Genomic DNA, 27,287 nt, shown 5'->3' on the forward strand with positions numbered 1-27,287 from the left:
CTTTGGTATGAAAATGGACATGAGACATCAGAGACCATTAACTATGTAAACACTGCTTCCTAAAAAATTAAAGCAGCAGTAATTGTACCCTAGCTAGCTACTGAAATTATTCAACTCAGGACTATCCTGGGATGTAAAAGAAGCACAATATGCTATCAATGTGTTTGTTAAAGACAGAAGTCTAAATGATATTCAGAATTCACGTTTATACGTGCATTTATATATTCACACATCACTGATGATATTTATGTTTGTAACCTCATTACAATGCTTTAGACAAGGATATCATATGGAGTAATGCACTGAAAAGACTGTAGCACAAAAAGTGGAACCCATTTCTGTTGTTTAGAAACCAGACTTTTATACTCAGTTTGTCACTCACTAACTGGATCCAGCCCCTTCAATCTCTAATACATAAACCAGGAGAAATACAGTTGCCTCCCTAAGGTGAGATAAGGACTTTAGGAAGGTTCCCTGAAATAATAAACACAGGCAGCAGAAGATTTAGTATTACAGCTTGGTTTATAAATCTATGTGTTTTTCCTATACCGAAGGCCACTAAATGGAGGAAATTCATCAGCAGGGTACGACATTTTATAATTTGTGCAAGAATACGACAGTCTTACAAAATTTATGGCTATGTAGAAGGCATAAAATATCTGTGGGATTTATATGTGGCATAGATTAGTTGTCCTTTGAGCAGATTGTTGTCTTTCCAACACAAAGTTCCTGTAAGGAGCTACCTCCACAATTCAAAATACTTACAGAACACTCATATAGAAGGAATGGCATCTGGTGTAGAGCGTACTACTTAGTGTTGACAGGGTATATATAACTATAGCTTAGTCAAATTTCTCCTCAAAGGCTAAATGTAGAACATGTTCTCAGAGAGATCTTAGTCCAAGCTGGCTTGCCCAGGGTTAGTCAAAAGATCCTGGTGAGTACCAATTATGATATGTTCCAAATATTTAAAAACATATAGAGCTAAATGGGTCATCTTGGAAGCAACAACCATAGCAGACTGAGTGTGGTATATGTGAACACATTCAGTCATGGCTTCCCACAATAGGGTTTCAAGCAGCATCAAAGAACTGAGCAGAAAAGTGTGTTGTTTGTGGCAAAGACAGCAGTGAGGTGAAAGCTGGAAGAAGATGGGAATAAGGAAAAAAATCCCCACCACACGCACCTACTGTTGAGGCACTAGCCCAGATATTTAAAGTTGCCTGAACTGTGCCTTGCTAGAATATCAGAGATAACTGCAGCACCTGGCAGAAGTGACACAGGACCTGAAAAAGATCTACACTGTGCACCTGAAATGGTACTCACTGAAAACTTTAAAGGTACCTAAATCTTTCTGGGAAGATGAAAAGATACAAACAAAACTGTGCGACACCCAGGTCCCTAATCTGTAAATTCACTGATGAACCCCCATCACCACAAGACCTCAACCTCCCTTTTCCCTTGTCACTGTGGACTTTTGTCCAATGGCTCATGTGAACACAGCCATGAGCAGATGGTTCCATGGAGCTCCTGAGTTTGGTGGACACTTTGACACCAGCAGCGAGTATGAGAGACACGTATTTGTTGCATTCACTGGTTGATTGATTCACAATCAGTCTGCTCCCTACCCTTATGCTTCCATGTCGAGCTGGTAATAGAGGAGCCAGGACTAATGGGGCCAGAGGAAATCCTTCCACAGTACTACATTCATTCAAGAGCTTGTCTTTAGTAATGTTCCTCTACACAAGCAGTTCTTAAGCAAACTTCACAAGTAAAAGTTTAATTAATGGTGCCAGGCCATGGGTGAACCGGAGGGTAGAAAAATAGGAATGGGGAATGAATGTCCTCCTTTTCAGGAAGATTAGGGCTACAAGGTAACAAGAAAGCACAGAGTACACAAAGCAGAAAATACAGGTTAGATAGTACTTCTCGGAGGAAAGGACAACATCTGTTAAACTCTGTCTTGAGTAGTTGATATGAAATTGAATGATGAAGAGTCTTTCATCTCCTTAACCTAATCTGCCTAAAACAACTTCAGCATTCTGTGGCAGGAACCAGGTCTCTTTTCTGTTTGCAGAGCATACTGTAGACTACTATTCTGGTTTATAACATGTTCTCCTAAGTGAAGACAAGTATCAGATCAGGAGCCCCATTGCTTGCAAAACCCAGCAGACTCTGAACAGTGTAGTGGTCCTGGAAGTATTTGCTGACTGAAGGCAGAAAGTCAGCATAGCTGCTTACAGCAAGAATGATTTACAGTGACACTTCAGTATTAGATTTTACTTTGGGTTGCTCCTAAATGCTCTGCTTCTCATACTACATACGTAAGGAACCCCCAAACCCCTAGTTTCTCAATGTTTTAATTCAAGATATCAAGTGTCCAAGAGTATCAGCAGCCCAATAGATAAAGAGAAGCATTGAAGGCCAAGTTCTTTTAAGTAAAAGTGATCTTTCAGTAGATTAGGAAACCTATATGTATGTTGGTTATTCATGTTAATCATCTGAAAAAAATCCTGAAATCTATGGTCTTAAGTTTAATGATTTCCTGTGTGTTTGGTTTGCTCTGACAGGTTGGTGAATCTGTTATCTATCTTTTAAAGTTCTCAATTGCTATTTTCATGTAGAAAGTTTAATTAGGAAAAATTGCTAAATGGATTCCATAATTTAAGAGAGTGTTGTAGTGAACTTATTGTTAGAAACACTTAATGCATTTCTAACTTATTAAGATGAATGCTGTCACAAGTCTCAAAAATTGTGTATTTGTGCAAATTATTAGAGGAAAAAGAAAAAAAAAAAGTCCATCAAGGAATTCCTGTAGATACTAGCATGACACCAAAATAACTTTAAAACAGATGCCAACAGTTAAGCTGCAATGATCGGAATATTCACATAACTTACCTACTATATTGGTTGTGAGATACCTTTGTATTGACTGACTTTTATCATTTGTTTCAGAACCATGCATGTACATTCTGGCTGACTCACAGCTATGTAATAATTTTTTTGAGAGGACTGAATTCCATTTCATGACTGGCTACAGGCTGCATCATAAATTCAAGACTCCTCACTCTCCACTGATCTCCCACAGATGCCAAAAGGAAGCTTGTACAGAGATCAAAGGAAGAATTTGGGCTCAGTGTAGTAAAATAAAACTTTCAGTTGTTATTTTTTACATCACATTCAGAACTGCTTACGGGAAAATGTTCCCTTTGCTAGGATCATTGCCACTCTTGCCTCCTGTCTCTTTTCCCTTCCCAATCCCTCTTTTTTTTCCCTCTGTCTTCCTTTTCTTCTCTTTGCATGTGTCATTACAGATTCCCACTCCTGTGCACTGTGTTGGAATGGTCACTTTAACACACTCAGTGCCACCATTAACCACAAGTACTCGCATTCTGACAACTCCAGAGGAGCACTGATTCAAATCTGTCTCCAAACTGAGGACACAGCACAATGGCCTTCCCTTTCTGCTCAAGGGAATATTGTGTATTTGTATCTGTGATGTCACAGCTGGGTTTAACACTTCCTTCCCCTTCCTTCCCCCCCCCCAGTATTTTTCAAGAATCAGAAGTCACAACCCAGGCTTGGCTTACTAACTGCTAACTGCTTTACCCATATTAGACACTCCCTCAGGAGTTCTGTATCTCATCCACCTAAGTATTTAACACCAAGCAGTCTCTATTCCATGCAATGGAGGCAGAGGCAGGTTAATATGCCAGCCCCAAGTGCCCCAAATTAACTATTAACAAATAAAAATCAGAAGTCCAGTAGCATAAAGTTTTCCCTCCAACTTCAGAATGGATTTAAATCAGTATAGCTGGTTTCAGACACAGGGGTTCTAGCTATAAGGACCACATGAAGGCTGCAGATAAAAGAAATGGTCAGCCAACCCTACGAACCACAACAGTCAGTTGCATCATCCTGAAAATGGAGGGGAAAAGGATCAGATACTTTTGAACCCCTCTGCTTTGCTTCTTCTCATATGTCAACTGTACCATAAACAGTGCAAAGCTTTTTGCATGGAAACTCCAGTGCGCTTTAGAAACCCCTGTTTCTAACCGAAGTATTTCTAATAAGACTCTGTGAGGTACAGTTCTTATCACTTTTTTGAAACTGGAAAACTGAAAGAAAATGGTTTGTCTGAGGTCAGTGTCCAAGCCCAGAAGAGGTTCTGGAATGGTCTTTACAACTGAGTCACTAGATTGTGTTGCCTTCACCATCACTTCATGCAGGCATGAAAAGATGATAATCTCTCATGTTTTGTGAGCTGGGAAGTTCATCTCACCTAACTTTCTCAGGTGAACAACAACAACAACAACAAAAAGTGCTTACATGGATTTAGCCTTGAAACATCAGCAGGGAAGATTTTGGTACTAAAGCTACCACCTCTCTGTCAATGTCCTCCCTCAGTCTACTTGGTGTCAATAATGTTCTCAAAATCGTTGGCACAAATTAGTGCAGGTAAAGAATTCTGCACTCTTACAGTTAATAAGTGACTCAGAAAGGCTGTCAATTTATGCAGAAGAGGTTGTTTGCAACCAACAATAGATGCAACAGCTTGCATCCAACATGCAGATGGAATGAGAATGAACTGAAAAAGTGCCCCTACCTCACTTGACATTTTTGCTCATAGTCTGGAAAACAATCCTAATAATCTCATCAAATACCAAAAAAATATTGAGCTTTGAGAATGGTAGAAAGAGTGTCAGGTTGACAGACCTGGAATCTGAATTCTTCCACTGAGCCATAAAGTTTTATACAGGAGGTAGCTGTTCAACCTTTTCTGTCAATATTGGTCTACTGACACTTTGAGAATGATGTTGACATTTTGCCTGCCTGTCACCCACTCCATCACTGGACTTTCTGAGAAGTTAAGGGTAGAACAGTCTGATGTCACATACTTGGGCACAGAGTTAGGATCACCCTAATAATTTCAAAGATATCTCCAAACATCAACCTTGTCATGTCTTGGAACAAAAGAAATTATTTTGGGATGCTTTGTATGGTTTCTAGTCACTAACCTGCCATAATCAATCCTCTTTAAAAATAATTACATTTCAACAACTTCAATTACATCAATTAAATGCAAACTTTTGGAATAGTATTTCATCTGAGCAGCCATCACCACTGCTCAGTTAAACCTATTCCTAATAATCATCCAACTAATTTTTCCACTCTCACATTTAGGAAAGATGTAAGAATTTGGTCTTCACAACACAGGGATTGATGGCCAGACCCCAGTGAACGCACAGAGCACAGAAACAGATTTGGTTCTTGGGGGTGAAACTTCTATTTCTCATTGCAAAGACAGCTTAGTCTTGCAGTGTGGTGAGAAGCATAGAATAGTAAGTGAAAAAAGTGCACAACCATCCAGCCTCAGACTAAATCAAGAACAAGAATTAAGGGCTCTAATTTCCACAATTAGCATAAGCACCTTCAGGGGCACTACAGTGCTTGGGAAATAGCCTTAGCAACACCTCACTGATACTCCCCTGACCTTGCCCCTCCCAGCACATCCTCTCTGCGTTTGCACCGGGTGGTGAAACTCGAGTAGGAGGCAAGAAAGTCCCAACTGTGACAGAGATGCTACTCAAGAGGGGAAGCTGGGAAGAGCCTGCAAAGTCACTCTCCTCCATGATACATGACCAAACAGGAGAACTGCACTGGCCATGGCTGGGAGATGTAGGACTACTAGCTCCCTCCTCTGCTCCTCTGAATCCAGCCCGTAGTGTCCAACAAGGTTAATCTAGTTTGCACCATGACTGTACAGAAAGGCATACGGAGGTGGTTTTGGGGGGCAGAGCCCGAGAGGGAGTGGGAAGGCGGTGCAAAATGGACTACCTGTTTCAAGTAGGAAAAAAAAAAATCAGTAAAAAGGGAAACACTTCAAACAAATACGAAAATAATTGTAAGTATCATATCCTATATCTGCACAAGTAAAAATTAAGATTTTAAGTGCAGATTCGGGACTTCTCAAAAACTCTCTTCAGACATATGGTGAAATTTGTTTTGAACAGTGCTAAGGCTTCAGAAACTAGTAATTGTGGTATAAATCAGTTTTCAAGATACTGCTATTAGCCAGTTTCTATCAGGATCAGTGAGGTGGTATTTTTTCCCAGCGCGTGTGATTTCAGTAAAACAACTTGTTGCTCTTTAAAGTTTTGTTATGAATTACTGTTCTTCTTCCACTCAATATTATTTCTAGATAACTTGAGCCAGAGAAAACACCTCAGAACTCTACAGAAATTTCTCCGTTCGCCTGATCCTACATGTATCAGAAACCAACCTGCCCAAGATGTGGGGAGGGGAGGCGGAGGGGTCCCTCGTTAAATTACGTCTGCATCTGGCATGACCGGCCGGGCTCAGCTTGAAGTACCCCCGGCTCCCTGTCGCCCTCGGCTCGCTCCGCACCCCGCCAGCCCAGGGGCTCTACTTCTCCAGGTTTCTGCACCCCAAAGCCAGACTCGGCGCTGCGCAGCGCTCCCCGCCCGTCAGACCCCGCGGGCTGCGCCCCGTCCGTCGCTCCCCCGTGTGCCCCCAGCCCGGGCGCGCCGGTCCCGGCGGGAGCGCTGCCCGCCCCGGCCCCGCTCCCATCCCGGGCGCGCACCCACCTGCCCCGCGGGCCCGCGCCCCGCTCACCTCGTCCCGCCGCCGGGGCTGCTCCTGCCGCCACCAGCTCCTGCCCTCACTCCGGCGCTGGGCAGGGCGGCGGCAGCAGCATCCCCCGCCGGCCCCCCAGCTGCCGCGGCGGCACTTGCAGCCTCACGGGAACCGGCGGCGAGGGGAGGAGGGGGTGGGGGAGAGAGAAACCCCTGGCCAGGGCCCCGTCCCAGCCCTCCCCGCCGCCTCCGGCACCCGTGCCCGCTCCCACGGGCCACGCAAGGCGGGGCTGGCGGCGGCGGCGGCGGCGGGGACCCGCCCGGGCGCTCCTCGCTGCGCGCCGCCCCGCGCTGCCCCGCAGGTAGCGGCGGCCCCGGGCGGGCAGCGCGCGTTCCGCCCCGGAGGCGCGGGGAAGTCGGATACCTCTCCATGAGCCTCCCTGCAGCCAGGCGCTGACCCCGAGGTTCCCCCTGCAGCGGCACTCGACAGGTTGGCACACGGGTACTTAACCCTGTAGCAGGGCGCTAGTGTAGGGGAAGAAAAAAGAAAAAAGAAAGAAGAAATCATTGCTTGCTCAGTTTTCTTTTCAAGGCTGGGGTCTTCTTCCAGCTCACAACGAAAAAGTCTGACCTCTTAGTTTATGCTGTTCTCCGGTACCTGAAGCTCACACAGTAGACACCAGGGACCTGTATTTCTTGAAGATGAAAATCCTCATCTTGATCTGCAGAGTGAAATTTTGGTGTGGTTATGCAGATTTTTACAGCTACAGATCTGCTATACCCACCGGTTGATTTGAATGTTAAGAATTGAAATGCAGAGAACAAAATGTTTTCATTATTATATGGTAGCACTTACATTATTACATTGCTTTCCAAGTCCAAAAATCTTTCAACACTGTTTGAGAGCAACAGTCTTTTGGGATCGTTATACAGTTTGTATTTAAAAACTCTTAACCTCATAAAATCCATTTTTTTAAGGAAAAGTAGCATGTAGCCCTATACACAGACTCTCGTGCCGTTCTACAGCTCACCCTTAGAGGTTCGGATCTGTCCTTAGCATAGTTTTCCTTTGCCAAATAATAACAATAAAAATGTTAGAGTTGCAATATACTGGTGAGAGTGACACTTAGAATGTATTAAAAAATTGTCGTATTTTTTCTTTGAAGAGGTGATAGAGACCTTTATTTCTGAAGCAGATTCATGAGACCTAATCTTAGTAAATGTATAACCTATGTATTATTGCAGAATTACCCACAGACCTGAAGTCACTTATGTACTCAAATAGCATTTCATGTATTAGGATACAGCTAATTTTGCTAAATAATTGGTCTTCCTTTTCTACTTCTATTGCAGTACATTAACTTTTCAAGAAACAGATCATCATCCTTTTGATAGTTAATAAAATATAATTGCACAACCATAATAAAATGCCAGCAAATAATTTTCAGATTAAAAAAAAATAAAATTACTGAATTCAAAGGTGAAAGAATAGCTTTCTTAATACCTAATCATGCTTAACTGGAGGTGTTTCCAAATACAGGGTCTACAAATTTAGAGAATTCCCTCCTAATGTTATATTAAACTTTGATTTACAGCCCCAAGAAAACTTAATATTTCCCTGCAGCAGTCAAAAGTGTTAATGTCTCAAATCCTAAATCAAAATAAAATCTTGTTTGAAGAAACAGTACAGATTTCTTTGTACACCAAGTATTTGGACTCAGGCTCTTCAGGGCTATGCTGTCACATGGCAATGAAACTAAACTTTTATTTTAAAGTTCTCTCTGTTTTAGTTTAAAGTTTTCTTTTTTTTTTTTTACTTTAAAGTTCTCTTTTTGTGAAGAAACTTGAGGAGAGCAGGAAGTTGGTTATTTTAAATAATCATGTAGTTGTTGGGCAGGGACAGAAAAGATGAAAGAAAACCTTTAAAATAGCAAACTCCAAACTTCTTTGACAAAATCTGTAAATCAGTTACTGCTATATTAATTGCTGCACAACCCCCACGTAGCCTGCTCTACCCTCACTTAGCCAGCCATGCTATCTATGCCACAGAGGTTTTTGTGGCCCAGTACCCCATGCATGGCTGTATCAAATAGAAAACAATGCAACAAAAAGGTTTCTTAAATTTCTCTCAATATTAATTGTAGTTCTCCATTATCTGTGACTTCAGCACATTGTGATGGCTTCTTCCATCATGACAATAGCAACAGAACAAAAACTGTTTCCAGCAATAAAAGGCAGACAAGGAAGAGGCAGCAGGACAAGCCCACTGGAACAGTCTTTGATCTTGCTGGACAGCTCTTTGGCTTCTAGAACTGAGCAACACAAGCCAAGACAGTAGGATGACATCCATTCAGGGCCCTTGTATTGAAGCCTATGCAGTATGGCAGGCATTATTCCTCTTTCTCACCTACACAGTTCAAGCAGATCATACCAGAGTGCACTTTATCAGGGCACCCGCAGATCCCAGTGTTTTGAGGAGCCCAGCCAGGGTGTAGAAGGCTCAGTTCTTTCCATTTCTAAGCAGATTTGAACCCACATCTGTCACTTAGCAAGGAAATAGCCTTAACAGCTGACCATGGAGCATTCCAGAGGAAGAATTACCTATGCTGCCCTTTTCAAACCCATGCTATCCTTCATTTTGATTCACATGGCTTTATTTTATTTTGAATTAGGTGGGAGGAAAAAGAAAGATTAAGCTACTTACACCAGGGAAATACTAACATTCTGATTCTTATGCTAATGGCATTAATTGCGGGTTTGACTCTATTGCCCTTTTCAGATGAAGCTGACATTTTTAGTAGAGACTCTGGACCCAAGCCAGTTTCAGTAGTGACCTGATTTGGAAGTCCTTACATCTCAGCTTTTCTCTGCCTTTGCCATATACAACAAACACGTAAAATACAGCGTAAAAATAACAAGTAAAATCCAAATATCTTTTTTGGAAATTTATTTTCTTCTCTATTGCAATACTAAACAGCATCAGTAGCTCAGTGATACAATGCCTGTGAAAGGAGGAAACCAACAAATACTTTTTGAGAATAATTTCTACTTCAAAGACACATGTGAAAGCAAAATGAAAAGGAATACACAGAACTACTGAACCTTTGTTCCTCTGGAATTACAAGTCAAGCCTACCTTTGAATATTTCCTGGAAATACCACGAGCCATTTCTTTAACTGGGAAGGGCTGAGATGGAATATCAGACCTAAAGGTAAAGGAGAGAAAAGCTGAAGTGCTAAGGGACTTCTCTGGCTTCCATGACAGTGCGGTCACCTCTACTGCACTGTGGCCTTCAGGGTTTGATCTCAAAGGATCAAAGTCTGCATTGTCAGGCCAATCTGCCAAGTTGCAGCATGTCCCCTGTGATGGAAAGACGCCTGTGGTTCAGTGGGCAGATTCTTCAGGGAGCTACCAAGGGAGTCTCACAGAACAGGGAGACAGTTCAGAAAGATAGAAGGGTGCTCAGAAGCAACTACTTTCCTCTAAGAGTTATTTACTTTAAGTTACTCTTACTTTCCTAAGAGTTCTGTTTGATTGAAAGGCTGTATGGTTTTCAGCTGCATCACATCAGATGCCCAGATGCAGTAGCAACTCAGTCCAAAGCAGACTGGGAGAGAAGGTGGCAGTTGCTAGAAAGGACTCTTGGAAGAGATCATTGATTGGAGTGGCATCTGTAATTAGCTTGACCTATGAAGGAATTATGTATATATTGTGCAGAACTAAGGCAGATAAGGTCTCATGAACTGTCTTTTAGGGCACAGTTGGGCAAGTTATGCTGGCTAATGATTCTTTTAATGATGTCTCTGATGATTCCTGGTGTCAGGAATAATGGCTTTGTTGGATGACATTGCACAGCCATCTTACACCGGCTCTGTGAATGGTTTTCTCTATTCCAATTTATTTTCTAGTGAGTAGCCAGAGTAGGAAATGTGCTGATACCATGGGGTGGTGGAGTCTCACATAGGTGAGGGGAGTAGTGAGATTCTGTGTTGATGTGAACAAGGCAGGTGACAGCTTGTAAGACAAAGTACTGAAGTCTCCTCATTGCATACAGGCATTTTGTTCATCCGTTGTCTCTAGCTGTGAAGGACAAGCTAATCCCACAGAGGCATTTTCCTGCAGGTACTCTTCATAGGGGAAACTTCCCATCATCTGGACAAAATGTAAGCCACCTTCCAAACAACTCTTGCAGCTCTCAGGTCAAGTCTCTCAAGTCGGGCAGCACTCCAAAAGGGTTTGGAAAGCTGCTTGATTCACCTAGTCCTTGCCAGGAGTATGAACTGGTGCTAGGACAGGCTTCCTGTTCTTGCTTCTACCAAGTTTACCTGTGTCCTTTATCCAGGGTGTGTGTGTGGCTGGAGAAGATGAAAGAGTCAGGATGGAGATAAAAAGGCCAGATGCCAAGGAGCAAAGTCAAATGGGATAACTGGAAAATTTAATGTTCCTTCTGACAAAGCTTCCTGAGGATGCAGCTGGTATTTGTCAGAGGTATACTTCATACAATGGATGTGGATATAAGTGCCTTGAGCCAGTTGCTGGAAAGGTGAAGCCCAAATCTGAGCCAAAATATGCATAACTGAGTCTTTTTCCCAAGGCCTGGCATGCTGAAGAGAATTATACAATGAGGCCTCCTAAACCAGGCTCTCCGTTGTTTTGTTCTGAAACCTAAATTCAGGGAAGTATGCAACCAGAAGAATGACGATGTTTGCTTCAACTTCTTAAACTACTTTTACTGCAGATGAAAGAAGCTAGGCTGGTAGTCTGAAGACTGACAGCCCAGAAAGCTGAGGCCTTCTTTCCATTGTACAAACTGAGCACCACAGACAAGGCATATCCTTGTCTCTCTCTACCTTAGAATGTTACTCAGCTTCAGCTTGTACTGGAATAAAGGCTTTAGTAAAGCCTTCCTCTTGCTGAGACCGAGTGGTGACTACTCAGAAGAAACATGCAAGATTAGTTTTCATACGGATTCAGAGAAAATTTGTGCTGCTAGGTTGTGAAGGAAATGCTGGAGAGAGACTGGGACTGTTAGAGGGGTGTGCTTTGGCTGTGTAGATGTGGCTCTATCACTGTCTAGTGGCTGTCCCATAGAACACAAGTCCCCTTGCTGCAGCTAGACTTTGTGGATATGCCACGTGCTCAAATAATGAGTTCCATGTTTTTTAAGCCAAAAATTTTTCTCCCCCTGCTGAGGAACATGAAGTTTGTGTATCTGCAACACATGGATCCCTTACAGAGGAGGAGATTTGCTCTTGAAGGGCAGTTTATGTTGTTGTGGTCAGTGCAGGAATGAAGAAAGGAATTGGCTTTTGGTTACAAAATGCTTAAGTATTAGACTGATATTGCACTACCCAAAATAAAATCTACTGGTCCAGCTAGGAATGAAACATAAACAAGGCAAAATCTGAATTAAAAGCTGCTAGAAAGAGACAGCATCCAGTGCACATTGGATAAAACCAGCAGCTCTGTGGACTGAGAACAATCCAACAACAACTCCAGCCCAGCTCCACAAATGTTATTGAACAAGTCTCATGAAGGTGTGTCCTATGTGAATTAGCCTTAAACAAAGAGGACTAAAAATCTCAAGCCTGTTCCTTCTTCCTCCCTGCTGTCTTGGTTTAAAAAGTTGAAAAGTCATGATTAAATTGGCTGCACTTGTTATTTAATATGTTTTATTTAGTTTGTATCTATGATTTTTTTAAATATTTATCATATTGCTAAAGAATGGTTACTGTTTTCATAGAAACTGGAGATGGAAGAGACCCAATAAGTTCACATCCAGTCCATGCCCCCTGCTGCCACTGCAGAATTGTTCTGCATGTACATTTTCCAGGACCACCTCCAAACTAATTTTGAAATGTTCCACTTTCTTGGCGAGGGTCTGTGCTCCTTGTGTACAGATCTGGAAGTAGCTGGTGATGCCCATTCTCGTATTTCCTTTGCTTGTTTCCCCCTTCATCTTCTTTATTCTCACATTTTCTTTACTGCTTTCCCTCTTCATCTTCTTTGTTCTTGTATTCCTTTTTCAGGCACAGGCACTTCTTATTTGGTTATCCTTAAATGTTTCTTCTCCCTCCTTAGATTTTTTAAAAGGATCTGCACAGTTGGGCAGGGTTACTCTGGCAGATGCAAGCAGCCCAGGCAATATCATTTGAGCAGTTATTTGTTGAGCAACCCTACCCTGGAATATCCTGTCCTGGGGAGTATGAAAATCCAAATAAAAATCTCCAAGGTATTTGCTGAATATCAAAGCAGAAGCACACAGAGAACATTGGCCCTCTATTAACACAGCCAAGCACACTCTTCTTAAAATCCTATTCTGTTATAATTCTTCAGCAAAGAAGTTTCTGCTAAAGATATTATTTATAACTATTTCAGTTCCTTTATTTGTTACCCACTCTCTGTGTTGGTTTGATCTACAGGTCACACTTGGCCTACTTGGGGCAGCTTAGTGAGCTGGCTGTTTTCCCTCATGACAGTCATCTTGTGCTTCAGGAGCTAGCCATGGATAAAATAACAGTTGCATGTCCATGTTTTATGGTTGCAAAGAAAACTTTCCACATGCAAGCCAGACAAAATGGATGTTGTGATATTTGCACCAGAAAGCTTCCAGCTTCAAAAAATAATCCAAGAGGTAGAACTCGCTTTCCTCATTTCAGCTCCAGAGCCTGTTAACAACTATTTAAGAGTCAGTGTCATTAACAATGTCTCTGATCATAAATGAAGAGACAACTAGTGTGAAAAAACAGGGCACTGAGGATGAAGCTTTCCAGCATGAGCACAACAACTGAACTGAAGGCAAAATTTACTAGTGTCTGGCTGTCTGCTCTTTTCAAACAAGACTCCTGTATTCTCTGATCTTTCTTTGGTCAGTTTTGTTTTGCTTGGGTTTTTTGTTTTGGTATTGGTTTTTGGGGTTTTTTTTTGGGGGGGGGGTTAGGGTTTTTTTTTGTGGTTTTTCTTCTGATGTTAGTTCTCTCACTGTCTTCCTTTATTTTCACATCTATATTTTTTCTCTGTATTTCCATCATTTGGTTCAGATCAGCTACAGAAAAAACTTGCACACATTGCCCTCTCCTTTTTACCTTAGGCTGAAGCACAAAAGCAGCACAACAGCCTAAGGCAATAGTGATTATTAAGTCTGCAGGCCTGTAAATGTTATTCCCTTTGTGTTAGTGAAATGTTGGGATGGAAAACCATCAAATCTGATCTCAGAGAAGGCTTCCAAACATCTCTTCTGCATAGACAACCCAATCAGAAGTTATACTATAGGATTAAAAACAAACACAGAAATCAGAAATACATTGAAATCAGAAGACTTTTTGAAGTTTCAGGAGCATTTTCCCTTGTATATTTAGAAGGGCTTTTGGAGCACCTATATGTACATACTGAAAATTTTCGAGGAGAAAACTGATCCATAAGTGCTCTTTTACTCTTGGGAAGCCTCTTGATCTTTTCTCATGTTTTCCACAGCTCCTTAACTCCCATCCTTCCTATTCTGCTTCTCTTCTGTCAAGAGAATGAGTCACAGAAGTGCTGCATTTCAGCCAGATTTCTAGCCATATGTACATATGCTTGCTTTTTTTGGGTTACTCTCCCAGCTCCTTTCTCTTGTAATTTCTATTCAATTTTTGAGTTGCATATACTATCTGCCCCAAAATTGTAGCATTCACAGAGAATTTGCACTTTGAATAATAAATAGCCTTCTAAGAACTGAGGAATCTTAATTAGCTCACACACTAACTGTAATCTTAAAATGTGATTTATTCAAACAGTCAGTTCTGTTTCATGTGATTGCAGATATGAGCAGATTTTGACAGATTAGCTAGGTGTGGGTTTTGTGTTTGATTTTGGTCAGTTCAGGTATTATCTGCCTTGACAAACATTAACTGAGATGAATCTTAAGTTCAGCTGCTGTCATGGTTAATTATTCTTGATGATGAATGTTAAGAGCTATTTTTCTCTCCAATCTTTGTAAGTCAAGGTTTTTACTCTAGTAAAGACTGAATGCTAATGCACTGCTCTACATAAATCACAGGGATCTGCCTTTCTACAAATTAGTTACTGTCTCCTATTGTTATCTGATAACAATAGACATGAAGAACTGGTGGAGTGAGCTGCGATGTAAAGCAAATCCTTTAGGATACTTACTGTATAACACATAATAGGAGGTGACTAAAAGTATAAGGCCCCATCAAAAGATCTGAACAGCCCTCTGAAGGTTGTCTATGCAGTAAAGAGTCAGCATGTGCCAGTATTTGCTCCTAAACAAGATACTTGAGCCAGGACCTTAATATCTGAATGAAAAAAAAATAAATCTTAAAACCAGGATGAATGTAGTTCTCAGTACCTTTTTAGATTCACACAAAATGCCGTCAGTCTTCCCTCTGCACTTCTACTTATTCACAACAATCTAACCACTTTAGATGATGTTGGGTGAGAAATGAGATAATAAGAAATTTACACAAATTGGCATTTGAGCACATATTCACAAAGGCTTAGGCCTCAACTGCAATGAAAACACTTGGACATCTCAATGGACATGTAGATGAACATCAGGTTCACCCAAACAATACTCTCAGAAAAGTGTTAATTTGTAAACTGGGGATCTTCTGCCTCTGATTTGCGATACTGTGGCAACAGATGGAATGTTGTATCAAGTGCAAGTGTTCTTACTTTAAGACAGATGGCCTTAAAACTGGAGATAAGCAAGAAAAAGGACATAAGAATGATGAAAGATTTGGGAAAAAAACCCCAAAAACCTCAGTGAAAATTTGAAAGAGACAGATTTGTTTAGTTTATGAAAAGGAAGATGGAGGTGTGAGTTTATCACAGCCATTCAGTCCCAACATGGTGGTGGGAAAAATGGTAAATAGAGTTCAGTTTCAAAGTCAAAGTCAGTTTTCTGGTACTAAAAGGAAAAAAGTAAATAACCTCTAATGTTTAGTGTTCTAAGCTAGGCAGAAAGAGATGGGTAAGCTCTCAACTCCTCAGATATGGAGAAACACCCATTTCCCTGCATTTACACCCAGACACCTAGTCCAATAGGAGATACTTCTTGGAATCTGAATTGATGCAAATTCAGACTTGAAATCAAGTATCAAAGTCAATTGCTGACAAACAGTTTTTAGAACAATTACCAACAATTACTCATGCAAAATATTTTCTATTAAAAACTGGGGATTTTCCAGTTAGGACATTAATATCAAATCAAACAGTCTCTCATACAGAGGAAGTCAAACTATATGTTCACAATGCTTCTGTCTTTATAATATCCCAGCCTCTGAATTTATGCTTTCATTACAGTATTGTTTGATCATCAGTCTTAATGAAGCTCTCATTAACCACCTATGCTTTCCTGTGAAATGGTCACACATACTATTCAGCCATTACCGAATAAATCTACTCATTAAAGAAAGGAAATAATTAATCTCCTCTTGTCTTCCGTGTCACAGTTGCTAATGGGATGCAATGATATCTAAAATGTAGATTAGAAAGTACATTGTGTTTCTTTTTCAAAGCATAAAAAGTAATTTAAAATGTTGCTATTGTATTCTACCTACTTTTTGTCATACCCTTTTCCACACTTATCATGCTTTAGAATGTGCTTCTTGGGTAGAGTGAGTCTTCAAGGCTTTATAGATAATAAGAAATTTCTGTCTGGCTTTTAAATACTCATGTTTTGCTCAATATTGACATTGTTTTTGAAGAGCGAGGGAAAAGAGGTAATCATGTCCTACTACATTTTTTTTCTACATCAGTCTTAATAGTTTCCATGACAAGATGCCTCTATTAAGGAAGTATTTTACTTCTTGGAAAGCTCTTTGCTCCAAAGCCACACTTGTTTATGTATTGCCTCTCCTTTGTACATAGGAATCAACTCACTTGAATTAATATCCTCATTCTGTATTGCAGAGCTAAGTTGCAGATAGTTCTAAGAATGAGGAACTCTGCAAACAAACAGTCTCTGTCCTGCTGGGCATTGATTTATTCCATAGGCTTTTAGTGCTGGGTATTTGTAAACCTTTCTACCTTACCAGCTGTGACTTGGTCTAATTGTCTGTAACAAATCTTGGTACAGTCTTGTTTACCTCATTATCTGTCAGTGACTGGACACTTTACCTGACTGATTCCACAGGCACACCCACTCCTCTGCCTCGTGGATGATTCAATAACTAAGTCACTGTTGAAATAAAACTAAAGAACCTGACCCAAATAGTTCTGGTTTTTTATTAAAAAGAAAGAGCTTAAAGGATACTTAGATGAATATAGTTTATCACCTTGTTGAATCTGAACCTATAGCTCCAAGAAAATCCTCTTAGGAGAGCCAAAAGGTCAAGGGATTCCTGTTTGTGTCACTCAGACCCAAACACTCATTTACCCCTCTTTGTTGTGTGTGGTTGACTGTGGAGGTGGACGGGAAATTGGGGAATAGATCTGATTAAAGAGACAAAATTAAAAATATGCATGTGTTTAATTTGGTTCTGTCTCCTATACAGACCCACAAACATCACCATGACTAAAAAGGCTGGATAGGAGGGAAAAGGAATCTGCCAGAACCAGGAGAAATAGCTATAAAATGCGGCCTGACAGTATCCCTCTATTCCTTGAGGTTTCCTGAAAGTATTCTAAGTGTTCCAGAGTCAAAATATTTGTATTCTATCTTATTCTTTATGTTGATTATTGCATAGTCCTCCATCAGTAGTTGTCACACTTACTGCTTTCACTGTTTTCCTTCTCTTTTAGTCTTTACACTTGCTTTGAGTTATTTGCTTTTCTAGTAGCACTTTCAGCCCTCAGAAAATATTGTACTTATTAATTTTTTAACTTTTCCCAGAATCCACTTTATTTTGCTTGGAGTTTGAAATAAACCCATCATCCATCATCTTGTAAGACAGGAGACAACACTTGGCACTGTAGCTTGGTGTTAGCAACATTTTTAAAACTTATTTTTCTACTGCTGGTTTGTTTTGGGTGATGGCAAAAATGTTGTAATTTGCATTGGATTTTTTCTTCTTTTTATTTTAATGGTAGTTGGTTTTATTTATTTTACTCTTTGTTTTTAGAAGTACTTATGCAGTCAAAGAGGACTTACAGTGATTACAACTGCTTGTATCTCAGCTACCAGCTGTTTACCTTTCAGCTTCTTATTGAATGTAGTAGGCTAGGAGATGCCATGTGAAGATTAAAAGCCTGTCATGTCCACATCCTGAATGCTGTCCTCAGCTCTGTTTTTTCCCACTGAAAACAGGATATACTGGAACTAAAAGAGGTACCAAAGAACAAAGATTGCCAGTGAACTGGAATAGCTTACATAGAGGCAGAGATTAAATATGCTGTTGAGCTTGGAAATGAGGCAGCTGAGGTATGTTATGGTAGAGGTCCGAAAAAATCATGAATGGATTGGAAAAAGCAAAAGATAAATTTGCCATTTCAATGCCTCCCTCAGTACTATTTAGGCTTTCAGGGAGGACTAGAACTGGTGGATTTTAGAACCTGGAGACAATCGAACTACATTTGGACTGTTCATTTACTCCCTCCCTCAGCATTTGTCAGGGGGCTACAGGGGCAGTATGCTGCCTTCTTAAGTGGACCTTTAGTACAACTGAGGATGGCTGCTCTCACCTGCACAGGCAGCCTGAAACCAGGGAAGGAGAGGTGGAGAGGATGCTTGGACACATTCAGGTGTGAGATCAAGTCATCTGTCAGACAGTGCTGGATGATGTGATTGCTAGTTGACTGCTGGACAGGAAAGGCAGATATTAGGAGAGCAGGGAAAGAATCTGCCTTTTTCTCTCCTGCTCCTAAACTTTCAAGTGGATTAGCTCACAGTTTTCACTGCAAGGCTGCTCTTGTTTCCTACCTTCCCCATGTTAACATTCTCTTTGTGACCCTTTGGCCTGGGCAAGCAGTTTATTTTTTAAAAAACTTCTTCAGCATAGTCATCATATACATAAAGTGTTCATGGCCATGCCTGTGTCTATTCCTTCCTGTTTCATAGACATACATCATTCCCTAAATGAAATATTAGGGGCAAGGTATCAGTTAAAAAATATCTGGCCTGAAATAAACCTTACACATTCCATAACATTTCCTTTGTCACCAGAAGCCCTCCAAAAATTGAATTTCTTCTGCAGGCTGCTGCTCCTCTCTTCTAGCCATCACATTTTTCATTCCAGGCCAGCTACTTCAATGTTGCTAATGGTTTCCCCTTGTTGTGCACCTGATCTATAAACAAAGATCTTTTTGCACAAAACAGTCAAGTTATCATCTTTGATCAACTTGTTTGGATCAGGTTCAGCTGACAACTGTGGAGCTGTTTTTCCACCCCTATGCATTTTCAACGTGCTGCAAATCCCTTATGCTTGTGGGATTGCTGTTTGTTTGCTTGGGTTTCTTCAGAGGTTAACTTCTCCAAAGAGCAGTGTGGAAAAGAGAGGAATGCAGCAAATTTCCCAGATCCTGAGGAGCAAAGAATGTGTGTTGCTGGCAGAATATGACTGCTAAGAAACATCTTGGATGCCATCAAGCTAAAAGCATAAGGGCTGTGAAGTCAAAGAGTGCATCCACAGAAAAAAGGTGAAGCTGAAGCTGTCAGGCCTTTGAGCATATGGTGCACACATGAAATAGATCTTCAAGATCAAAGGTTAAAAGTTATTTTTTAACTCATGTAAACAGTTCTTTGTGCTTCCACAGTACCTCTCCTTTTGTCTAGGGATGCTAAAGCGTTTTCGTAACTCTGGGGACCATTACCTTATCTGACAATCAGGGACACTAATGTGCAGAGAGCTGAGGTGCAAAGTCAAGTCACAATCAGAAAGTAAGGGCTGGCAAAGGCAGAGACTGTGCCTTTCTCTGTGGACCTTGCTTTTACAGCATCAAGGATTTAGTTTTCATAAGGGCCAGATAATATTTTTAGTGGTGTGTATATTACCAGGCTAACCCTTCCTATAGCCAAAAGATTATTTTGTACTGTGGTTTACCAAAGGGAAGACTGATGCCTATGCAGGTAATGAAATATTATTATTATTCCCACTTTAGAGATGAGATACTCAACACTCAGTCTCATGTTCTAATGGATTAAAGGATACTTCTACCTCTACTCTGCCCACCTTTATAAGAGCACACATACTGAAACACACACCTCTAGACAAAGCAGCAGCACTGTTGCTGAAATCAGCCTTCCTGCAGGCTCTGATTTTGTCCCTGAGCCCTAAGTATCAACTCTCCACCTAGGATACCACACATTGGGGTACTGATGCTGTCAATATCAAAGAAATTATTTTCTGGATACAGAGCTTGACAACAGCAATGCTAGGCATGTTTTGTCTATGTTTCTACTAAACATCAGTGCTCCAACTTCAGATTTGATTTATGCTTTTAAGTGCTTATATATCTCTTCACTTGCCCTCACCAACCAGGAATGAAACTAGAAATAGGAATAGAAATAGGTACTGAACAGATAGACCAGATTGTTCCATCAGTACTGTAGATCCTGGAATTGAAATATGAAGTGGTTGTTTCTTTGATCTAGAAAGTCTAAATAACACCTAGAGTACCAAAGTGATCTACAGGAAGGGGCATGATGGAATGCATTCATGTTGCCAAATGTCTGTGATTTTAAATGAACCACACTAAACACAAGCAGATGTTCAGAAAATAGGCAAAGTTACTGGCAAGGGCTCTAGTAAGGACCACTTTAGAAGAGTGCCTGATTTGCAGTATCTGGGTAGTTCAGAGAAGTCTGAAGCAGTTTTGGATTCTGTGAAAGTGTGATTTTGAAGTATCTCTTCTTCCTGAAGTGTCACAAAGACCCTAAGCTTACCAAAAATAGTTAATGGAAATTCTGTGGGGGAAAAATACTAGGGGAGATTTGAAATATTGTTACACGGATTTTGTAAACAACTCTTTCCATCAGAACTTATGAATATTTTAAACCTTTTAAAACATAAGTGTTGGAAACCAAAAGGTATTCCAGTTGAAAAAGAATGCCTAATTTTGAAAATATTAAATTCAGATAGCATAACCACATAATTTCTTCCCCAAATTTTACTGAGTCAATTAATAAAAAGCGGCACTTTCTCACCAGAAGGGCTGATTTCAAAGAACTGGCTTTTCCTAATAAACAGTGTTACTTCAGAAAAGCCATAACCAGTTTTAAGAGGCATTGTGTTCAAAAGCAATGCAAAACTCTTTACATGGGGGCCTGGGGGCCCAGTAACAAACATATCACCTGGTGGTAACCAGCTTTTTATCAGCAGCTGTCAAAAGGTACAGGTCAGCAAGACCAGCACAGAAAAAAAGGTGCTGATGCAGGTATTCTGAATATGAGGCCTGACTAAGTAAGATGAGGAGATGATAACATGAGGGCTTTTTTATCTATTTTTTTTAAAAAAAATTTAAAAATTTTTAGAGAGGCTGGAATTACTGGAGACATTAATTATTCACACAGATAAGCACACAAAAAAGTTTGTTCTCTGTGGTCTGCAAATGAGACATGAAATCATTTGCAAGGAAATGTGTCTATTGCTATATAGTTCCCAGCATGGTAAAGCTCAAAAATTCCTGTTCAGGTTTGGAAGTTGGTCCCTACTGCCTCCTGTCAGTTTCCTAGCACTTCCCACTAGCTGTCTCTGCACTGTATTGCAGATGTGATGCATTTCCTTGGGAAACTGAGCAACTATGAAAAGATTATTATGGAAAATATATTAACACTGCTATGTACTGATTGCACTTGAACAATCTTTTAGGATTCAGGAGCCATGGAAATGCCAATGGCTGGTTTAAGAAACAAAGTTATTAATAGAAGATTAAGTGTATTCACTTGGATGAATGACAAGAAGGGATATTTGCTTTAGACAGTGCAAAAGCATATTCTGACAAAAATATGGGGAAATTGAACCAATAAACCAATGCTTCCTTTAGTACACATTTGTTAAACTGCTACTTGCAAGCCTCTGACTTGACTTGTTTCCTCCACTGTGCTCTTCTCCCCTTGCAGATCAAAGTTTGCCAAGTTCTAAATATACTTGTTATCCTATTGCCACTCAGAAACAAGCACATCCTTTTTTAACCTAGTTCAAGCAAAGCACAGAATTTCGATTTCCTGTTGGAAAAGTGGTCTGCACTGACTGAGATCAGTTGTTGAGCAGTTGGCTCAACAAGGAAGAATGGCCTTGGGGATCAGAGAGTGGAGTCATTCTCAGATCAGATTATGTACCTTGCTTTTTCACAACTTTCCTGAATGACTTTGGTCAAATTGCTTAACTCTGTGCTTTAGTTCTCTTGCAGTGTGACAGTACTTGTCTACTTCTCATGGGAAATGCTTGTATATTATAGTGATGCTGACAAATAAAGCACCTAAATGTCTAGATAGCTCCAATGCCAATTTCTGTCTCTGCCCTGATATAAAACTCAGTACTACAAAGGTACTAGGACTTTCACAGATGCCTTCTCTCAGTTAGCTTTTTCTCAGTTTCAGTGTTTCAGAGTTAGTGTTTTCTCAGCTTTTCTTTGGAACCATTTAGGTCCATTGTTTCAATTCCAGGCTTTACTTATTGCTGAAATGTTTAATTTATACCAGATTATAAATGGGATTGTAGCTAATGGAAACAGTAATTTTATTTTTTCCTATCTACTTCCAAATGCAGGAAATAAGCTTCTTGGAATTTTCAATTAGTCAGCCATCCTTCAAATTTCATTTGAACCATTTTTCTGTAGGCAATATTAAAAAATTGCTGTGGTCCTTCTCAGATATTTCAGTAGTGAGTTGATCCTACACAGAATAAATGTGACATACAGGGAACTAGAGCCATTACAGAGCTCCCTCACTGAAGGTATCAATCTCCCTGTTGCATTTCCTTGTGTCTGAGACTCCATTGTAGCTCATTCTTGGAATGTATTACTGTAGCAGAGCTCCACAACACCAGAGACTTGATTTTCACTTTCATCAGGGACGTTGTAGAGGATGAGCTTGCAGTTCTTTTTCCTATGAGTTAAAGTGGCAGATTCCTCCTTTAGTTTACGAATCCAGAAATTTTACTTAGTTTAAAAAAAATACCCCCTTGTTTAAATTTACATCAGGCTGAATGACTAACAGGGCAACCACCTCTCTTTACTGAAATCAATTGCACTCTGCTGTAGAAATTGCTGAACAGAATGAAGCTTTGAACATCTTTCAAATGTAAAAAGATTTTTTTACTTTTACTCTTTCACATGTAAAAAGGCACAGAACAGCCATATTTCCAAATATGCAACTAGACACAGGTAAGTTCACCTCCTTTTACTGGTCTATGGGTACTTACCAGAAAGATGAGCCTGTGATGTTTCTTCTAATTCCCAGCCAGCATGTTCATGCAGGATTGTTTCCAGGGCCCATTATATTTTCTAGTTCAGAGTTCCACAATTTTACCTCTTCTCACAGATCTTCTTCAGATTAGTCAAGAGTGGCTCTATCACTCACCTGCTTAATCACATCAGCTGCTCCCTGCTCTCAGAAGGAGGAATAGAGTAAGCTTGTTGCTCTTCATAACACGCATTTTTAACCACTGGGAGACCACTGGGCACACAAGTCAGAACAATCTGTATTATGTGTGAAATCTAGTTCACTTCTTCCTGAAACTGCATTTTTACCAGCTATATTGGACTACTTGCTTAAAATAAAAGCAGTGTGTCTTCCCACTGAATTCTTGGGAAGCAGTACTGCCACTGTATACAAAAGAATGTTTTAGCTGATTTTTTTCTCACTGAACTACTTTGAAGGTCATAATGCACCAAAATCTAGGTTTACCTAACTAATGCTCAGATGCCTGTGGTGATCTGCTGTCTTCTTCATCTTTTCACATGAACATTTTGGTTGTCTTTACATCACCTGGAAGAGAAAGAAAAGCAAAGACCCGTTGCAGTTGCCTGCTGTCCAACATACTGTATTTGTTGACAGACTTTTTAAGGAGTTCCCTTGAACCTGGAGTAGTACCTCTCTGTATGATTTTCCTGCATATATTTTTGAGCTTCCTGTGCACTTTGCCTTTCTCCATCCACAAAGGGCCCAATGACATGTTTCTGAGCTAAAGAGACCTAAGAGCTGGCATGATCAGCACAGAGATTGTTATTTTACTTCAAATTACTCAGATATTTATAGTGAAAATTAGAAAAAAGATGCTTTTCTACAATCAAGGTATCAACTGCAACAACCCAAGTGATAACGATGCCTTTCTTCCAGAATATTGTGTATTCTTGGAACATGCAGAGCTGTTGCCACAGACAGATGGGTGGGACACTGCTTTTTTTTCTTTCTTTCTTTTTTTCTTCCGTCTTGCACATGTGAGGGGGAGAAAGATGCAAAAGAAGTAGGGTTTTTAATTGTTTTTCAAATCTTATCAATGCAAAAACTTGCATTAATATTGCTTGTACAGCCAGGGCAGGAATGTACACAGAGTGTCTCAGAGATCAGTAATAGATAAGTATCATTTTTATATAAAGCAAATAAATAATTATGGCAATGTTTCCAAATCTTTAAATCCCATGTGCTCCACAGCTTATCTCCTAAGATGCTCAGGGCAAGTAAAAAATTGGCTGCTAAAAATCCACAATCATGGGACTTCTTCCTTCATCTGCTTGTTCACTGTAACATTGCATTATCATGTGAGGACATGATAACACTATCTTACACCTTAAGGTGTTAAACTCACCAAGAAATGTGACAAAGAATGCTTTGTAAAATGTCATTATGATATCCCTACCCAGCTTAACACTTTTGCCAGTGCCACTCCACATTGCATAAGGGGAGTCACTGTTGGTTTGCAATAACTGTGATGTTGAAGCCTTCCCCTTAGGGTTCATATTCAACTCACTTAAATGCTTGGGAATTGTCAGAGGCATGTAAAAGAATGGATTTCCATTCTCAGAAGTACAGAGTGTTAATGTAAACTGAAAGGATTGGTACCACACCTCTTGGTTTCTCTGTTCTCTCACAGTTCTGCCTGATGGAGAATTTTTTGTCTGACATTGTCTTTTACTGCCTGACATTCCTCCTTTTAGTGGTATTAGTTTTTTTTCATATTGTTACTTGTTTCTGAAATTGTACTTATTTACAGCAATAATACTTTAGGAAACAGCTGGTGGAGAAGAGTATACACAATGAAGTTGTACAGTACTATGGAGCTTAAAAGCCACCATATACTTGTATTGATACATGTCTAATGACCTGTGTTTGACAACTAAAATTATCAGGTCTCTTTATTCACTGGTACATCAGTCTCCCAAGTGCTTCTCTTTAGGTCAGTTGAAATCAGCCCATAATGAAAATTTCAGTGCAGGGAAGCCTCTGGTATTAGAATAGAAACCTTCAACAGATTTTTAAATTTCTCTTGAAAATGTTGAAAACAACTTGCAAAGATTGTCTTTGGAAATTGCAGGGTGGGGGGCAGACAATTAAAAATGTAAAAAGATTGTTTTGATATTTTATATGTTCTCATTCTGTTCCAAATTTTGTTTGGATGTTTAGATTGTCCTGTACTGTCACTATTGAAATTAAATGCTTCGGGTAGATTTTTTCAGTTTTACAAATACATTTTTTCATAATTTCCCTTTTAAGAGTATACTTTTAATTCTTAATGATTTCTTTGAGAGGAAAACTCCTTTCTATCAGCTGAAATTTTCACCTGCGTAGTTTGCAAGTTTCGTTAAATAGGAACTTCTCCCCTTAGAGAGTCTCTGTCCCTGTCTTTGATGTGCTATCATCTATATTTTCATTTGTCTGGATAAATTAAATTTTTCCTGCTGCATTCAGTTGTCTGAATAGCTTTCAACTTTCAAACACCTTATAATTAATTTCCCCTCCTTTCTAAACCTCAGTCTTCTTGTCCCATGTCGTCTTTGCCTTGACTGCCTCAAAGTTCTGCTCACATGAATAATTCTCCTTTTCCCTGTATTTCCTTCTAGCTTTATATGAAAATTTCCCAGAATGAGAATGGAGCAAATTGCGAAGAATTTATTGAGAGTGGGCTAGATGTGTGGGATTGATCATGAGGCAGGCCTGAGTGGAGGGGGAAACGTGACAAGAAAACTACAGTGCAACATTAAACACCAGCAGAGCGAATGCATAGGCTCTCAATACCTCATGTCCCAAAGTGCTGTAGCTGCTCTGGGGAAAAGGTGGAGAGGGGAAGATGCTGGTGAGATGACTTCTGTCCATGTTATTCATGACAAAAGTAGCAGCAAACAAGGCTGTATTGACAGCGGCATTGCCAGTGTGTGAGGGGAGCGATGCTACTGCTTTTTGCTCAGCACTTCTTAGACCACCTCTAGAATAGCATGTCTGCTCCTGGGTTCCCCAATGCAAGAAAGACATACATAAATTAGTGCAAGTTTGGTGGTGATGGGACAGAAGCACTTGCACTGCAAGGAGAGGCTAAGGGAGCTCCCTCTGCTTGGCCTGGAGAAGAGATACCAAATTGCATCTTTCCAACAACCACAAGGAGGTTATTGAGACAATGGAGTCAGGCTGTTCAAAGTGGTGCATGGTGAGAGGATCAGAGGTGGCAGCCAGAAACTGAAAGAATTGCAGCTCAGGCTTGGTGTGAGGTAAAAATTTTTCTCTAGGAGGACACTCAAACAACAGAGCAAACAATTACACCTGGAAAGGTGTGCCATTTCCATCCTTGAGTTCAGAGGAGGGCAAAAAACCTGTGGAAGGATCAGGTAATTAAGTCCTATGAAGAGTGGCTAAGTGAGCTGAGGATGTTTAGCCTGCAAAAAAGGGGTGTCAGGGGGGACACCTACTGCTCTCTACAGCTGCTTGGAAGGAGGTTGTAGCCAGATGCGGTGTTGGCCTCTTCTCCCAGGCAACTACTGATGGGAGGAGAGGATGTAGTCTCAAGCTGTACCAGGAGCTGTTTAGGCTGGACATCAGGAGGAATTTCTTCCCAGAAAGGGCGGTTTAAACATTGGAATGGGCTGCCCAGGGAGGTGGTGGAGTCACCGTCCCTGGAACTGTTTAAGGAAAGACTGGATGTGGCACACAGTGCTCTGGTCTGGTCTGGTGGTGTTCGGTCAAACGTTGGACTTGGTGATCCCAGAGGTCTTTTCCAACCTTATTGATTCTGTGAGTCCATGACTCACAGAACCTGCAGGACACAGCCCAGTCCGGTCTCAGAACTGACTCCATTGGGAGCGTGAGGGAGGACTGGAGCCCTCCTGGCGCCGCTTCCAGCTCTTGGCGCTGTGACCCTACAGCTCTCACTCAGCGGCCCTGACGGCAGTCCCTGCACAACCCAGCAAAGCCCCTCACATCTCCTCAGAGCCCCTCACAGCCCCCTCACAACCCCTCACAGTCCCTGCACAGTGCCCTCACAACCCAGCACAGCCCGGTCACAACCCCGCACGGCCCCTCACAACCCAGCACAGCCCCTCCATCCCCTCAGAGCCCCTCACAACACTGCGCAGAGCCCTCACAACACCTCACAGCCCCTGCACAGCCCCCTCACAGCTCCTCACAACCCCTCACAGCCCCCGCACGACCCCGGGGTCCCCGGGCCGAGGGAGCGGCCTCCGGAGCCGGCAGGGGGACCTCGCGCCTCAGCCCGCGGTGCCGTCGCCGCAGCCTCGGCTTTTAAGGAGTAAAATTGATGTGGAATTGGAGTGAAATTGATGTGGAAGCCAAAGGGTCGCGGGATGTGAGTTCAAGCCGTG

The 27,287-nt window shown here is 41.0% G+C and overlaps 1 protein-coding gene and 1 long non-coding RNA gene across 4 annotated transcripts in view; one reads left to right on the forward strand and one right to left on the reverse strand.

Moving 5' to 3' along the window:
• CASR (calcium sensing receptor) overlaps nucleotides 1–21,196 on the reverse strand; it is an 88,875-nt gene extending 67,679 nt beyond the window's left edge. The window contains exons 1-5 of one of the 3 annotated variants that reach the window (XM_086882773.1): nucleotides 17,733–21,196; nucleotides 14,748–14,893; nucleotides 9,732–9,801; nucleotides 7,228–7,318; nucleotides 7,021–7,121 (exon numbers count right to left, since the gene is read on the reverse strand). The gene's annotated coding sequence lies outside the window, so the exon portion shown is untranslated. Of the gene's footprint in view, nucleotides 1–6,636; nucleotides 6,889–7,020; nucleotides 7,122–7,227; nucleotides 7,319–9,731; nucleotides 9,802–14,747; nucleotides 14,894–17,732 lie in introns of those variants that run through there. The other 2 variants (XM_086882774.1, XM_086882772.1) reach the window with 2 other exon arrangements.
• A 5,553-nt stretch (nucleotides 21,197–26,749) lies between these two features.
• Nucleotides 26,750–27,287, forward strand: part of LOC111938561 (uncharacterized) — a 31,206-nt gene continuing 30,668 nt past the window's right edge. The window contains exon 1 of the long non-coding RNA XR_002869014.2: nucleotides 26,750–27,271. This is a non-coding gene — a long non-coding RNA (uncharacterized LOC111938561). The remainder of the gene's footprint in view (nucleotides 27,272–27,287) is intronic.

The sequence above is a fragment of the Cyanistes caeruleus genome, chromosome 3 (genome assembly GCF_971803275.1).
Source record: "Cyanistes caeruleus chromosome 3, bCyaCae1.hap1.1, whole genome shotgun sequence".
NCBI classification, from domain to species: Eukaryota; Metazoa; Chordata; class Aves; order Passeriformes; family Paridae; genus Cyanistes; species Cyanistes caeruleus.